Genomic DNA, 14,303 nt, shown 5'->3' on the forward strand with positions numbered 1-14,303 from the left:
CCTTGCTAATCAGCAAAACTTACAGATACATAAACAAATTTATCTCAGCATCTGTCTAGAATGGGATAACTGAATGTGTGTTCAGAAATGTTATTTCACCCTCTTGCTGGGGGTGAGTTAGCTGTGTATTGCCTCTCACCATTGGCTGCAGCTACGGGGCTCAGTGCAGTCTTGAATTATCATCAGACATTTGTTATTTGTGCAAGATCACTTACTTGGACTGAAAATCTTCCCAAAACACCATGCTCATTGTGCAAATTCTGTTGTTCTGTCCAACCAGCCAGGAAATAAGCTGGGCAGCAGTCCAGGCAGGCACCATAACTCTGCTTTTGGGCAATAGCTTCTACATTTAGAAGGCAGTTGCATAATCATTATTTCTTTTCTCTCTGCATCAGGTCCTTTTCAAGACTGAGATATCAAGGCTCACGATTGCCTGGACATTAGTAAGAGCTGCACTTCTGGGGATCAAGCCACAGACTCTTTGCAACAGACTAATCAAAATTAAAAAGCCCAAACCTATAGGAAGTGAGAATCAGATCTTTCTGTGGAAAAAGAGAAGTCTTCTAACATTGACTCCTCCACTCCATTGGCCACAAAGCCTATTCTGGATAGGGAAATGGAGATGTTGCTGAGTTCTTTTAATAGAAATGGGAGCATCAAAAGGTATTTTTTTTTTTTTTTTTTTGAAGATTATCAAGTGCTTAGGAGAGAAGCAAACACTCAGCAACATCAAAACCTGATGCAATTCTCCTGAAAGGCACTCTGATGTACTGGAAATGCCACATCTCCACTCCTGGGACCCAGTGTAATTATCTGGGGAAAACAGAGTGATTTCCTAACTATTGACTTCCCATAGGTCTAGGTCAATGTGGCCTGATGGTTTTCAGCAAAAGGCTCCCAGTAGTCTTTAAAAACTGACAAATTATAGAGCTGTTTGTTGCAGCTTGTGAGCCAGGAGGGTGTGGGACATCAGCTGCCATGGAAAGAAGGTGATGTTACAGGGAGTGGAAATAGACTCTCCTTTGCCTGCAAGACTTCTCTGCTGAGCTATGACAGCTATGGCAAAACCATTTACTGCCATCAAGAGGCAGCTATGAGAGGAGAATATGAAATATGCTGTTTCTTATCCACTGTTTCCCAATGACCAATTTATTATTTTCACCTTGTCCAGCACTGTGGAAGGGTGCATCAGGGATCTACCTTTCTCTGCTCTGAATAACTTAAGTCAGGCTTCAACATGAGAAATAATTGAGCTGACCAGAATTTACAGCTCTAGGTGGAGTTTCTTCTTTCTGTTGGGTTTGTGAGTCATGACAATAAGCGCATGATGCAAAATGTACATGTTCATTTCTTTATAATTTTTCATTTTCATGCCCTTTTATGACTGAGATCAGCTCTGGTATGGTCAAGGTCTCTTAAGCAAGAGTTTCTACAATGATTAGGTATCATCTTTAAAAATTAGAGCAACAGACAGATCATGTGAGCCATGCTCTTTCATTTTTCACTCTGATCTTCACATAGTAAGTCCCGCATGACTTTCAGAGAGGCCTGTCTTGTTTAATGTGGACTTTGTTGGGCTGTAATTTATTTTACTTAATTATTTATGGCTACATTATGTATATTAGCTGCACTTGTCTAAATAACAAGGGTTGCAATGGAAGACTGCCTGTTCAGCTGATTAATTCCTGTTACTTTCTGCATTTCTTAAGGTGATTTTGTGATGAGTTTAGATTGCTGTTTATTGTTCCTGGGCTTGTGTCTAGCAAGAGCACTCTGAGACAACCCAGAATTAGAAAAGGCACCAGCAGAACTTAAATGGACACATAAGATTGGATCTGTTCTGCACTTAAAGATTATTTCAGAAGGATAGGGAAGTGTTTGAGAACTGAATGAATAAAAGATCACTCCAAGCTAATTTTTTTTAGCTGAGTGTATTTAAATCAAGAGCTCATTTTATTTCTTACAGTTTTGAGATGTTTTCAGTTTTTTATATTCTATATTACATTCATGAAAGTAAGAGAGTGTACCACATAATAAATGGAAACTTACCCAGAAAAGAGAAATAGATTGTAAGATTGGTTTCTGATCTGACACATTCTTTTGTCTCCTTTTTACTGCTTGCTAACAGCTTGCAGCCATGGCAGGCAGCTAGCAGACCAAGTGCAGATTAACCATTTTAATATTTATTGATAGGAAAATACCCTGAGCACACTTTTAATATGGGTTCCTTGGACATAAGGGCATCAATGGCTCTATAAAATGTAAATAGATTCTTAATTACCTCAAGTGCCCCTTCTGCCCAAGTGGCTCTTTCACGTGAAATACGTCTCACTGGTAATGAGTCCAAATATTGCTAATGGACTGTCAAGGGCATACTGTGGAATCTTTTTTTCATGGGTGCCACACTGGCAATATGTAGAGTTTTCTGCTTCTTCAGTTCAGGGAAGTTCTCAGGTTTTTCCCACAGCAGGGGAGCTCCTCCTAAATGAAGACCATCACAGTCTCGGGCTGACTGTCTCTATATTTCTTACCATTTGTTTTGGGCTATCAATACGATGGAGACAAGGAGTAAGTCAATAAGAGGAGACAAAAGTACTTTGCAATGTGTTATAGCTTTCAGGGTTTTTTTTTCCCAAAGGAAATATTTCCCCAGAAATTCCTTTCCTTTTGCTGTTCCCCATTTCTGTCCCAGGAACAAGCTCCACTCCTGCTTTTTTAGCCTGTCTTAGAAATACCATCTCACAGTTCTCCATGGTTGGAGTTTAGTCATTCAGTTCTCACACTTCAAGGTGTACATTACATCTTGAAAACTTCTGGTAGAAGAACTCAAACTCTGAGGAAGGAAATTGCTGGATTTAGCCTATGATGGGCATATAATCATGAAAGGAACTGTAAGGAGTGAGAACTGGAATTTCCATTTTTTTTTTCAGAATAATGTGAGTCAGTTTATTGACTGTAGAGTGAAAGATATATAATTTAATGGGCAGAGAAAAGAAAAGGACCATCGTGCCTATTTTGAGAGTCGTAGATGGAGAGAAATTGGTAAAAGAAATTGTCTACCCCACACTGCTGCACATTGTCGTAGAAACTATGTGCTGACATCTGAGAGTTGTGCATGTCTTTTTTGAAAACCTATGTGAGGGCAGATGATAAAAAGCTCTGAAACCTGCTGCATCTTGAGAGACAGATTCTGGCTCAGCTCTGCTGCATTGCTGCCTGCAAAAATAAGCCATACAATTCTAAGTCTTGTTGTCTTAGACTAAAGAAAGAATGGGTAGGCTTGGAATGGGAAGGATGCACCTGGACATTAATGTCTCTGGGACAGCCTCCATCTGGGGTATCAAGGACAAGCACAGTTAACGTATTTAAGGTGCATCTTCAGTTGTTTGAGAGGGATTGTATGATGACCACAATTCAGTTCACTCACCCAGAAAGGTCTCTGTAGCCTTGTGTTTACTTGTAAAGCAGGCATACTGATACTATGAATAGCTGTGGGAAGATGCAGTCATTAGCTGAGAAAACTGCAACTGGTGCGACCTCAAGTAGGCTGGAAATGTTGATGGGTAAGTGAAGACTGTGCATGCTTCTGCCAATGGTTGGAAAGGAGCTGAAAACGTGGAGGTGTCTGGGCCTGGGTTCACTGCTTCTGACACACCTTAATGTCCACTGTACACTATGTGCTTTATCAGAAGGATGCTGCTTTTCATAAAACAGTGCCTGTTTCTCCATTTTCATTCCTTGCTCAAAAATCAAACAGCTGTGTGGAAAGTGAGCAAAGAAGGATAAATTAATATGTCAGAGTGATTTGGTCAAGACTTTCTAAGCAGTTCTTCTGATGCTTTCTCTCATCCTCAAGAAGAGAGGAGAAATCACTTTATCATGGGAGAAATCACTTAATTATATCATGGTCTTACAATGACCCTTTTAATAGTAAGGATTATTGTCACCCTGTAGATTATGTTAGCCTAGACAGTGGCCTCGGGCTCTCTTGTTGTGGTCACTTTTGTCTGTGGCAGAGATGCTGTGGTTTGTAGCTGTGCAGAGCTTCTCCTGGGGTTTCTTGGATGTGACTGGGCCATGCTGCTGCAGCCATGGCACTGAATGTCCATAGATAACTGTGAGCATAGAAAAAAACTGAAGGCAAAGAAAAAAGATGCAAGGAAGGAAAACCAGGAAAAACTGGGGCAGAAAGGCAACTGATCTAGAGAACTTGCTGAGTTCCTTTGGAGGAGATTGCATCCAGCATGGAAAACATAAAGTATTTCAGAGAGAAAGTAGACTTACTATTTTTGTTCCTGTGTTATAATCAGATATGTATCTCATTTAATCTTCCCTCTTCTTCCCTTCTCTGCAGATATATAAACTTGGTAGTAGGAAGTTCATCATGCTTCACAAAATTAGCACATCTGTAATTTATATGCCTTTTAACTTCTAGTTACATTTCATAATGGAAGAGCTGAGGTTCCCAGCAAATCATTTATGGTACCAGAAAGCTGTGGGAGAAGATTGCTTACTTCCTAATTCACTGTGACCCAAAGAAGTGAGAGAAATAACTCAGGGCTAAGTTGTTTCCTCTGGAGTGTTTTATACTGGAGTGGCCCACAGCAATAAGTGCTTAAGTGGCATAAGGGAATAGAGGAAGAGTATATAACCAGAGATGATATCTTTTCTAATAGCATTTTTAAGAATTAAAGAATATGACTTTGAAAATAGGATAACTGAAGTACAATGAGCTAGAAAAGGAGCTTTTTCATTAGGGGACAGACTAATGAAAGACTAAACTTCTCAGTCAAGAGTTTTACATAGCAGTGACTTTTTTTTCCCAAACCAGCCTCTTCCATACTTCCTAGAGGCTCAGAAACAGTCCCTTTGTAATGTTTATGTCTATATATAGTACTCTGAGTTTTGGTGGTTCTTTGAATAAGATAGTATAGCATGTAATGAACATCTAGAAATACCATATGGGTCAATTATCTCCCCTTGGATTATGAACCTTGAGAAAGCATAAAGCTTCAAGGCTCTGTGTATCTGGTGGTGTCATGTAAAATACCTGGAGGAATATTTGTGTTGTTACACAAATTCATTTTCCTAAACATAGAGAAATTTCTATAACAATTTTTGAAATGTGCATTAACACGTGGAGTCATTGTTGTAGGAACACTTGATCTGTTGATTTTACTTCCATGGTAGACTCTTTACAGCCTGTATCATTTCCACTCCACTTCACTGATGGTAGAAAAGCTTTTTTCATGGTTTATTTAGCAGAAAGTCATTTTGATTAGCAAGATGAGTAATACTTTACAGCTGTTTGCAATTACTGCATCTGTTCTATCAGTGGATTCAAATATTGGAGGCTATATTGACAGAAATGCAAAATGCAATAGAAATGGGTACAAGAGGGGACACATGGACACACATGCACACTTCATGGATCTAGTCATGTAAAGAGAAATCAAACAGCATGTTAGTCCGAAATCTGTGCCACAAACTCAGAGCTGTATTTAATACATTGGAAAATAATTTATTCTGTGCAAGTGTAGAGGTTTAGTAGAGGTTTTATCTCAGAAAGGCTGGTGTAAAAGCTGTGCACTAGTTCTGCACTACTAAAATACAGAAAAAGTTTTGCCCTTCTTTCCAAAAGACATCAAGGCTGGAGCCCACACAGACGGGAAAAGCAAAACAAAGTCTCTGAGAACATCTGGAGACTATGTACAGTCTATAGACATGAAACTGTCTGCAATCTTAAAAGAAGGGAAAAGTTTTGTAATGCTCCTGATTTTACTCTTCGAAATACACAGCTCTCTTCTGTGTTCTGTCTTCTAAGGAAGAGCTTTGTTTATTTCAAAACTTTTGGTAAATTCTTGTCTTATACTTCCCCAAGTAAATCACTTTGTCATTCCATATTCTACACTGGTGGGAGTTTCACACACAAATGAATCAAGGAGGTACTATGTAATCTAGATGAAATAAAACCCCCATCAGGGTCTGCCACAGTGGGGTGTGTCCTTTATTTTCTTGAAAAAGGGAAATGTTTTTATGTCTGCCCATGCTATGATTACAAATAAGCTCAGATATGATTACAGAAGAAATTTAATGGTAGACTGGTACTCCCACCTCATTTTTTTCTCACAGGCAACACAACATTTCTTCCCTGACTTTAATATTTGTATTTCTTTACATTCCTCAGGTTACATTTAGGTCCAAGACTCTTCAACAATTCTTTGTAAGCAAATTTCCAGAGAGTAGTATGGTGACACCCAGAGGGTCATAATCTACAGCTCAGAGCCCTGATGGACATCAGTGACAAGTGGGGTCCCTCAGGAGTCAGTACTGGGACCAGTGTTATTTAATATCTTCACTAGTGACATAGACAGTGGGCTTGAGTATACCCTCCAGGAATTCACACATGACACCAAGCTGAGTGGTGCTGGTGACACACCTGAAGGACAGGCTGACATCCAGCAGGACCTGGACAAGCTTGAGAGATGGGCCATGGGAATCTCACGTGGTTTAACAAGAGCAAGTGCGAGGCGCTGCACCAGCCCCTGGTGACACACAGGTGGGGGATGGACAGAGAGAGCAGCCCTGCTGAGAAGTGCCAAGGATGCTGGTGGAATCAGGCTGGACACGAGCCAGCAATGTGCACTGGCAGCCCAGAGACCGCCGTGGCCTGGGCTGCATCCAGAGTGCCGTGGGCAGCAGGAGAGGGGGGGACTCTGCCCCTCGGCTCTGGTGAGACCCCACACAGCTCTGGGGTGCCCAGAACAGGGAGGACACTGACCTGTTAGAATGAGTGCAAAGGAGGCCACCAAGATGGTTAGAGGGCCAGAGCACCTCTCCTACAAGGAAAGGCTGAGAGAATTGGGATTGTTCAGCCTGGAAAAGGGGTGGCTTTGGGGTGACCTATTCCAGCCTTCCAATACCTGATGGAGGCCTACAGGAAAGATGGAGAGGGACTTTTTGCAGGAGCATGTAGTGACAGGATCAGGAGGAATGGTTCTAAACTGAAAGACAGTAGGCTTAGGTTAGATACTTGGAGAGTCACCTGTGATTTCAGGAACACTGTCTTTGCCTGACTGGATTTCTTGGTTATTACTTTAAGCAAAAATGAGGCATTGCTAGGTATTCTGAACTGGTGGGCTTTTATTGCAATGTCTAAGAACCATGAGACAAAAGAGAATGAAGAATACACAGTTTGCCACTGATGGTCAGTGGAGACTGTCCTGGATATGGCTGAGGGGTTTTTTTTTGCCCTGAGAGGCACTGGTCATGTGCAGCTCCTTCTCAGGTCAGCTGCCATCCCAAACTGTCTTCCTCTTTTTCCAGACTGCCAGCACACTCACTCTCACCAAATACTATTTAGGTGTATAAATGATGAATTTATTTCCTTTAGAGACCCTGAGGAAAAAAAAAAAAAGGTGGTTAAGAAAGTTTTGATTCCCCACTAAAATTGTGTTGGGATGGCTTTTCTATGTTATTTAGCACATATTCTGTCTCCATCCTTGGATATGGTAATACTATTTTTGTCTCAGTGTTGCCTTTAGGAAGATTGATATTGTTTACAGTGCTTTCTATGGGTTTGGGCTGTATCAAAGTCTTGACACTCATCAGTAAAATTTATGTGATGCATTATCTTGTCCATTTCTTTAGGTTAGACAGAAATGAAGATTTTGAGGTCTCTCTCTATATAAGATGTCCTAATGTCGCCTTTTTTTCCCCATTACAGACTACTGAAAGTAAGTATATTCCTACAGCAAGCACTAACACCAGTCTGTGTAAGTGATCTTATTCAAACTTGCTCTTCCTCGTTTATAGGCAGATCTGTCTTTCTAGAATACTCTTCCCACATCCTATAAATGAACCAACCTGTATTGCTTACAAAGAGGAAAATGTTTGTGATTGGTCATTGTAGCTCTCCCAAATACTTTGTGAAACTATTAATGTATCAGGACTTTGTGCCAGTGTCTCATTGCATATTGACAAATGATGGAGGAAACTTGTTCTCATCACAGAATGAGGCCTAAAGCAAGATGAGGGGATAAATTAAGCACCTTACTTCCCCCAAACAGGATGAACTCTGCTTATTGTATTCCAGCCTTTATTATGTAGCTGTAATTTACAGAGTATTTTGAAAGCCATATAAATGACAGTAGACAAAAAAAAGAAGGATGATCCACATTTATCAAATAGAAGTAATGTCTGGGAGAAGCAAGCATACTAATTAACAGAACTTAGAAGAAAGGATACTGTAATGTGACAAACTATTTTGAAACTCTGTCTGCAAATAAAAACCTCTTGCAGAGCAAGAGTTCCCCATAGCTGCAAAATTTAGATTCAGGTGCATTTACAGTCACAAGCAGCAGCACCTATGCTGCACTGTTAAAGAGTCTTTTCCAGCCCAGTTTGATGGGCATGTTGGTGCAAATTTGGCAAACAAAACATAATTCATTTTGCCAGCGATGGAGATTTTAACACTTGCTTGAAATAACTGATAATCTGAAAAAAGAGAGTTAAAGTATTGCTGCACAGTATTTCATTTGACTAAAACCAAAGCTGTTTATAAACTCTGAGAACCATGTTTGAAGTACAGTGAAAAAAGCATTGTTTTAATGAATTTTACAGTAACTACAAAAATTGTTTTCTTTATTCATACTATGCTATTTTCTGTTCTCCATTAAAAAAAAATCCCAGGGAAAATGACGAGATAATTCATTTGTCATCACTGATACCGTTCATACACAGGATGACAGGTGGTGAGAAAGAACTGCATATAGCTTAGAAGGCCATAACAGATGATCAGCAAACTCCCATGGAGGCAAGTCTATGAGCATATAGATAGAATCCAGGGCAATACTTTTTATTTCATGCCCTGAAAGTGTTTTTTACATCTAGTCCTACTCATTCTTTTTTGCTGATTCGTGACAGCAAGGGGATCCAGCTGCCCTTCACCCTCGTCTTATACCATGTCACAGATCTCCCTGCTTAGAAGCAAACCTCCTCTTGGAGCACCATCCAGCACATTTTCCTGTGCCTCCATCCAGCATTTCAGCTGCCATTGCAGTGCCAGGGTCAAACATGAAAGAGGCCCGAGATGGTCCCCAAGAGGGTGTAGTTGTTCCCTGCTTCAGAGAGGACATGGGACGTTAAAACTCTGAGCTCAGGCTGGGCTCAGGCTGCCCTTAGGGCTCAGCAGGGATGCCAGGGCTGTCCCACCAGAGCAGAGCACATCAGAAGGGCTCCTTGCAGCATGAACGGCCTGCTGAGCTGAGCTGATGTGCTTGGAGCAGCTCTGCACTTTGCTCATACCAAGACACCAAGACATATCACCAGTACAATTTCTACTGTGGTAACTACTGCTGTTGCAAGTACTCAGCAATCTGCCTCTGTGCTTTTGGCTGCCCCAGCAACTTCAGCTGCTTGGCCCAGCTGTGGAGCACAGGAAGGAGTGATCCCTGTGCTTCCAGCCACCTGGCAGTGTGGAGATGTGCAAATGTGCATTGGCCTTCAGCAGCAGGCAAAAAGAGATGGGGACTGCCCAGGTGGCAGAGCAAAGGTGCAGCACAGGGTCTTGCCCTTAAGCACAGTGTCATATATTACCGAGTGAGCATAAATAGATTTAAGAAAGTCAAAATGCAAGGGGACCTAAGCTGCACTCAACACACCTTCCAAATTCAGCATTGCAGCTGGAGGCTGAGGTTCTGTTAGGAAGTGGGCAGAAGGGTCTCACACTTGCCCTATAGATGCAGGCATAGGGTGGGAACAGACCTTGTGCAAGATATCTCTAGATATTTCCATTACATTCTTCCAGTAGATCTCCTTTCTCTCACTTTTCAGCAGGATCCCTTACAGTCTATCAGCCACAAAATGCCCTTCATTCCATAAGTCTCAGCTTGGTCTTCTCCTTTCCTACAATTTATCTGACCTTTACTTATTAATGTAAAATTAAGACATAACTAGCATTACATACTCACAGGAAGGCCTGTAAATTCTATTAAAACAACACAAAGTTGGAAAAAAGATGGAAACAAAGAAAAGAATTTAAATGAGTTACTTAAAAGGTTAGTGGAAGTGTGAAAAGATTTACTTTGGTTGTCCAATATTTGTCATTCTTTTAATCAATTAATTTACTTCTCACAGCCAAAACACAGCCATTAAAAAGGCTTACTCAGATGCTTTACCCTGTTCATATTGATTCATTTTCAGTGAAAATATCAATATCCTTGTATAGATCTAGACCTTAAAGTTACTTAATTATTGATTGAGAAACAGTTGCTCAGACTGAGGAGGCAGATTTCTGCTGTGTTCAATGATAATAAGAAACCAAGTTTTGCATGAACAGACATTGTGTAGAACCATTCTTGTTTGCTGCATTACTTGTCAGAGGGGAACAGAAGTCCTACAAAATGACTTTTCTGTGACCTAGTGTGGTCAACACTTCCCATTTCATTCATCAACTATTGAAAACTAAATTAGAGAACTGTGTGCCTTTTTCAGTAATTGTTTCTTACTGTCACTCTGAAGACAGAATGAACTTTCCTGGTGAAAACTGCAATAGTAAATAAAACATTTAAATCATGTTGCTTTTCTGGCAGCTTCTGAGCATAGTTTTGAAACATGAGGACTGTAATATGTTGAGATATAATTCATTTAAATAAACATTTGGGGGTTTTGGTGGCCTGTGATTTCTGCTGAAACAACTGGTAGTAAACCTTTATAATCAGGAATTGGAAATTAACTAGTTTGGTTTCATGTCAGATTCTATAGGTAATTTATTGGTTTGTAGGAAAATTTAGTATTTTGAAATTATGCAGAGAAGAAGAAAAAAGGGGGGAAGCCAGTTTCTGTTGCCCATGATTGTAACTGAGGAGCATGAAATGAAGCTGGACCCTAAGATTTCCTTGGGGTAAGGGGAAGGAGTTTCATTCCTGCTGTGAATGAAAATTAGCTCATTCTGTAGAGATTTTGAACAAAGACATGGCAGAATAACTAGATACTAAGATAATAACTAGATACTAAGTCACCCAGTCCTCTGTAGGACACTTTGTAAATCTTAGACTATTGCACTTCACAGCCATGGGCTAAATGCCGAGTTGCAGACACCGTGTGTGTCTGCCAAGAGTGGCTGAAAGCTGCTCAGCAGGGCTGGCTAACCTGAGTGTTGTCACCCCAAGAACAGGGCTTGGGGCAAGGTGGCAGCCCAGCCCTGCCCCAGAGGGTGGTGGAGGGCAAAGGAGCAGAGCTGTCTTCTGCCCCCCAGGCTATCTCCAACACAGCAGAGTGGAGTTGTTTCTTGCGTGGCAGCAGCAGCACAATCCTGTATACCCAAATACCTGCTGTAGGGCAATCCAGGTACTGTCAAGGATCAGTTTCCATGACCAGGGGTTTGCAAGTGTGGTGCCACAGGTGGATGCCATTTCTGTCCATGCCAGGAGGTGACATCTTAGAGATACAGAGACAATCACCATACATCACCCGTGCCTTAACTCTGACCTGGGCCAAGAGCAGATGTTTCAAACGAGCTAAGAGATCATAGCATGAACAATACAGAAGAGTCTGCCCATTGTGTTTGGAGTGGGAAATAACAATCTTTTTTGCAGATATTAAGCCATAGCATGACTTAGGTTGGAAGGGACCTTAAAGATCAATTAATCCCAGACCCCCTGCCCCACTAGATCAAGTTACTCAGAACCCCATCAGTTGTCATGATTTGTCAAAAAAAACCAGTTCTGGTTTTGTTTAATTAAAAGAAAAATTAAATTAAGTAGTGTCTGAAATACCACAGTTGATGGACTCAAAATGCACAGACAAGCTTATTTGTAATAATGCCACACTTGCAAAAAATGCTGTATCTGACATAAAGCAGACTTTACTATCTATCTGTGAAAGTATCATTTTCAGTAGTTCTCAAGGTGAGACAGACCAGTTTGAGAATGCTGGAAGCTCTGCGAGACTTCACCCAGGACAAACAGCAGTAGAACATTGGTCTGGAAGAATTCAGGGAGCTGGAGATCAGTTCTGTTCATGCTGACAATGCCAAGGTCAGTGTATCTGTCCTGACCACATGAGTCACTGGAGAACCCAGTCACTGGTAACTAAAAGCCATATCAGCCTCAATGTTCTAGATTCCCAATTCTGCAAAAAATAAACTGGCTAAAATAAACTGGCTAATAAATGGAAGGCCCCTGATCTCACATGTAAACAAAAACAGTGTGCATCTGGGTCAAATGAAGTTGTGAGCTGAGGATGTTTCCAGAAGGAAAAATCACCACCATTAGCATGGCTTTTCCCTGGATGCTCTGCAGTTTTAGAGGTTTGACAATATTGAATTCAGAGGCACAACAACAAGAATTTAGGTAAGAAAAATTTAGTTTAATAACATTTCAAATAATTTTTTTGCCCTGCAGCATATATAACTACTACAGAAAATAGCATATCAAAAAGGGAAAAATTTGAGAATAGCTAGATTTATTCTGCTTTTGCATATTCTACAACTCTTTATGAAAAACAGAACATTTAAAATGGAAAATTGCAGAGTTCTGATCTTGCATGAAATTATGCTGTCATTCAAGTGTTAGGACAATCATAAAAAAATCCCACTATGGTAAAGGTATCTGTTGAAAACTGACATGTGATGAGAGTCAGGCCAGATTACTCTATACTGAAAATCAGCAAAGAAGATGGTAGAACAGTTTTTTCATAATTGTTAAACATAAAGATAGATTGCTTAAGACATACCCAGTATATATATACATATCAGCCTATTTATGGTATATTTTCATTGCAAATCTTCCATTTCTAAAGCCAGAATAGGAAACAGAGATTAAATTTGTGCTTTAATTCGTTTTGGGGTTGTAATGTCAATTTTCTATCGATTTTAATTACATGTCATTGAATTGTGTTGCAAATCGCTCCCTGTGGCTGCATGGAGGGCACAAGGCATTCTTTTAGGAGGATCATACCCTGCCATGGCTGTTCTCCAGATCAGCTCCTGCCTGCACATGCCCCTTTTCCCTGTGCAGTTCATTCACTGTGATGTGGTACTCTGGTCACCCTTTGTTAAGCAATTACAAATATGACCTGCATGTTGGCACCTACATGGGTTTGAGGCAAATGGAAATATCGTTGACAGGGCACACATAGGCGTTTCTTTTTAATCATGGCAGGAAAAAACCACTCATTTTAATGAATAATGTGCACTTTATTTTACCCTATTCCCTGCATCAAAGTGGAAGCCTCCATGAGCATGTCAAGCACAGGAAGTAATTGGGTTTAGAGCAGTGTGTGGAAACTGCCTCAGCAAAATTTTCTTGGTTTTGATGATGACTTCTTGCTATTGCTGGTGTCTCTGGAGAGTATATAATTTTCTATTTTTGCATGCAAAGATGAGAAAAAGTGATTGGAGACTTTAAAAGAAGGGACTAACAGTTACTGTCTGTATTCAATGTATTCTGAATTATTCAGAGCTGGGAGGTAGATTCAAAGCACAAAGACTACTTCCTGCATGGGCCCATTTTTTCCATAATACCCTAGGAGAAGCAGACCAGAGATTAATGGAAAGTTTACACTGACTCACATTTTTCAACATTGGCCAAATTGACAGAGATGGCCTGTTTCTAAAAGGAAACAAATTTCTTCATCATTAGCTGAAAAATCACCACAGCGTCTCCTTCTTGTGTAACAGCCATGTACTCTGGTGACTCCCCGGGTTACCTGAAAAATAATTGTTAAGGAAAATCTATGCAGAGGACCATCAGTTCAATTTATTTATTTTTACTCAGTCTTTATTTTGAAAATTTACAGAAGTTACTAAATTCCTATATGGTCCTTTTCCTTTCAGTATGTTGGCAGTATGTTGGTGATCCAGTCTTTGTTGGCTCTGCTCAAGATGAAGCAGCAGAATCCATTCTTTCAGCACTGATCCAGAAGTGAGAATGCCCTGCAGAAACCACTACATTCTCCTAAAATCCTTGAGCAGGTTGAATATTTTTTAAAAATCACAGATGTCTAAACTGAGATTTCATATATAATGAAATGGCTATGTTCCATGTACTTGGAAGGCAGTGGCTGCTTTGAAGCAAGATATTCTTAGGACCTGGATTACAGATAACCTAGGTATGGAAAATGTGAGTTTATTGAGCATCTAACTTTCATATTACTCCAAATGCTTATTTGTGTCTCCAGGTACCTTACTCTGCACCTGATAGCATTCTAAGGCTATGTATAAATTTTGAGCAAAGTCATGCATCTGCACACAAGCCTTTAACATGTTTACTATTCATTGCTATGATGAACATGTTCCAGCT

General features: G+C 40.3%; 1 long non-coding RNA gene across 1 annotated transcript; it reads left to right on the forward strand.

Moving 5' to 3' along the window:
* The first annotated feature begins 624 nt into the window (after nucleotides 1–624).
* Nucleotides 625–13,943, forward strand: LOC116183881 (uncharacterized). The gene is made up of 3 exons (XR_004148579.1): nucleotides 625–663; nucleotides 7,651–7,736; nucleotides 13,838–13,943. It is a non-coding gene; the product is annotated as an uncharacterized LOC116183881 (long non-coding RNA).
* The last annotated feature ends 360 nt before the right edge of the window (nucleotides 13,944–14,303 follow it).

Source organism: Lonchura striata, chromosome 9 (assembly GCF_046129695.1).
Source record: "Lonchura striata isolate bLonStr1 chromosome 9, bLonStr1.mat, whole genome shotgun sequence".
Classification (NCBI taxonomy): domain Eukaryota; kingdom Metazoa; phylum Chordata; class Aves; order Passeriformes; family Estrildidae; genus Lonchura; species Lonchura striata.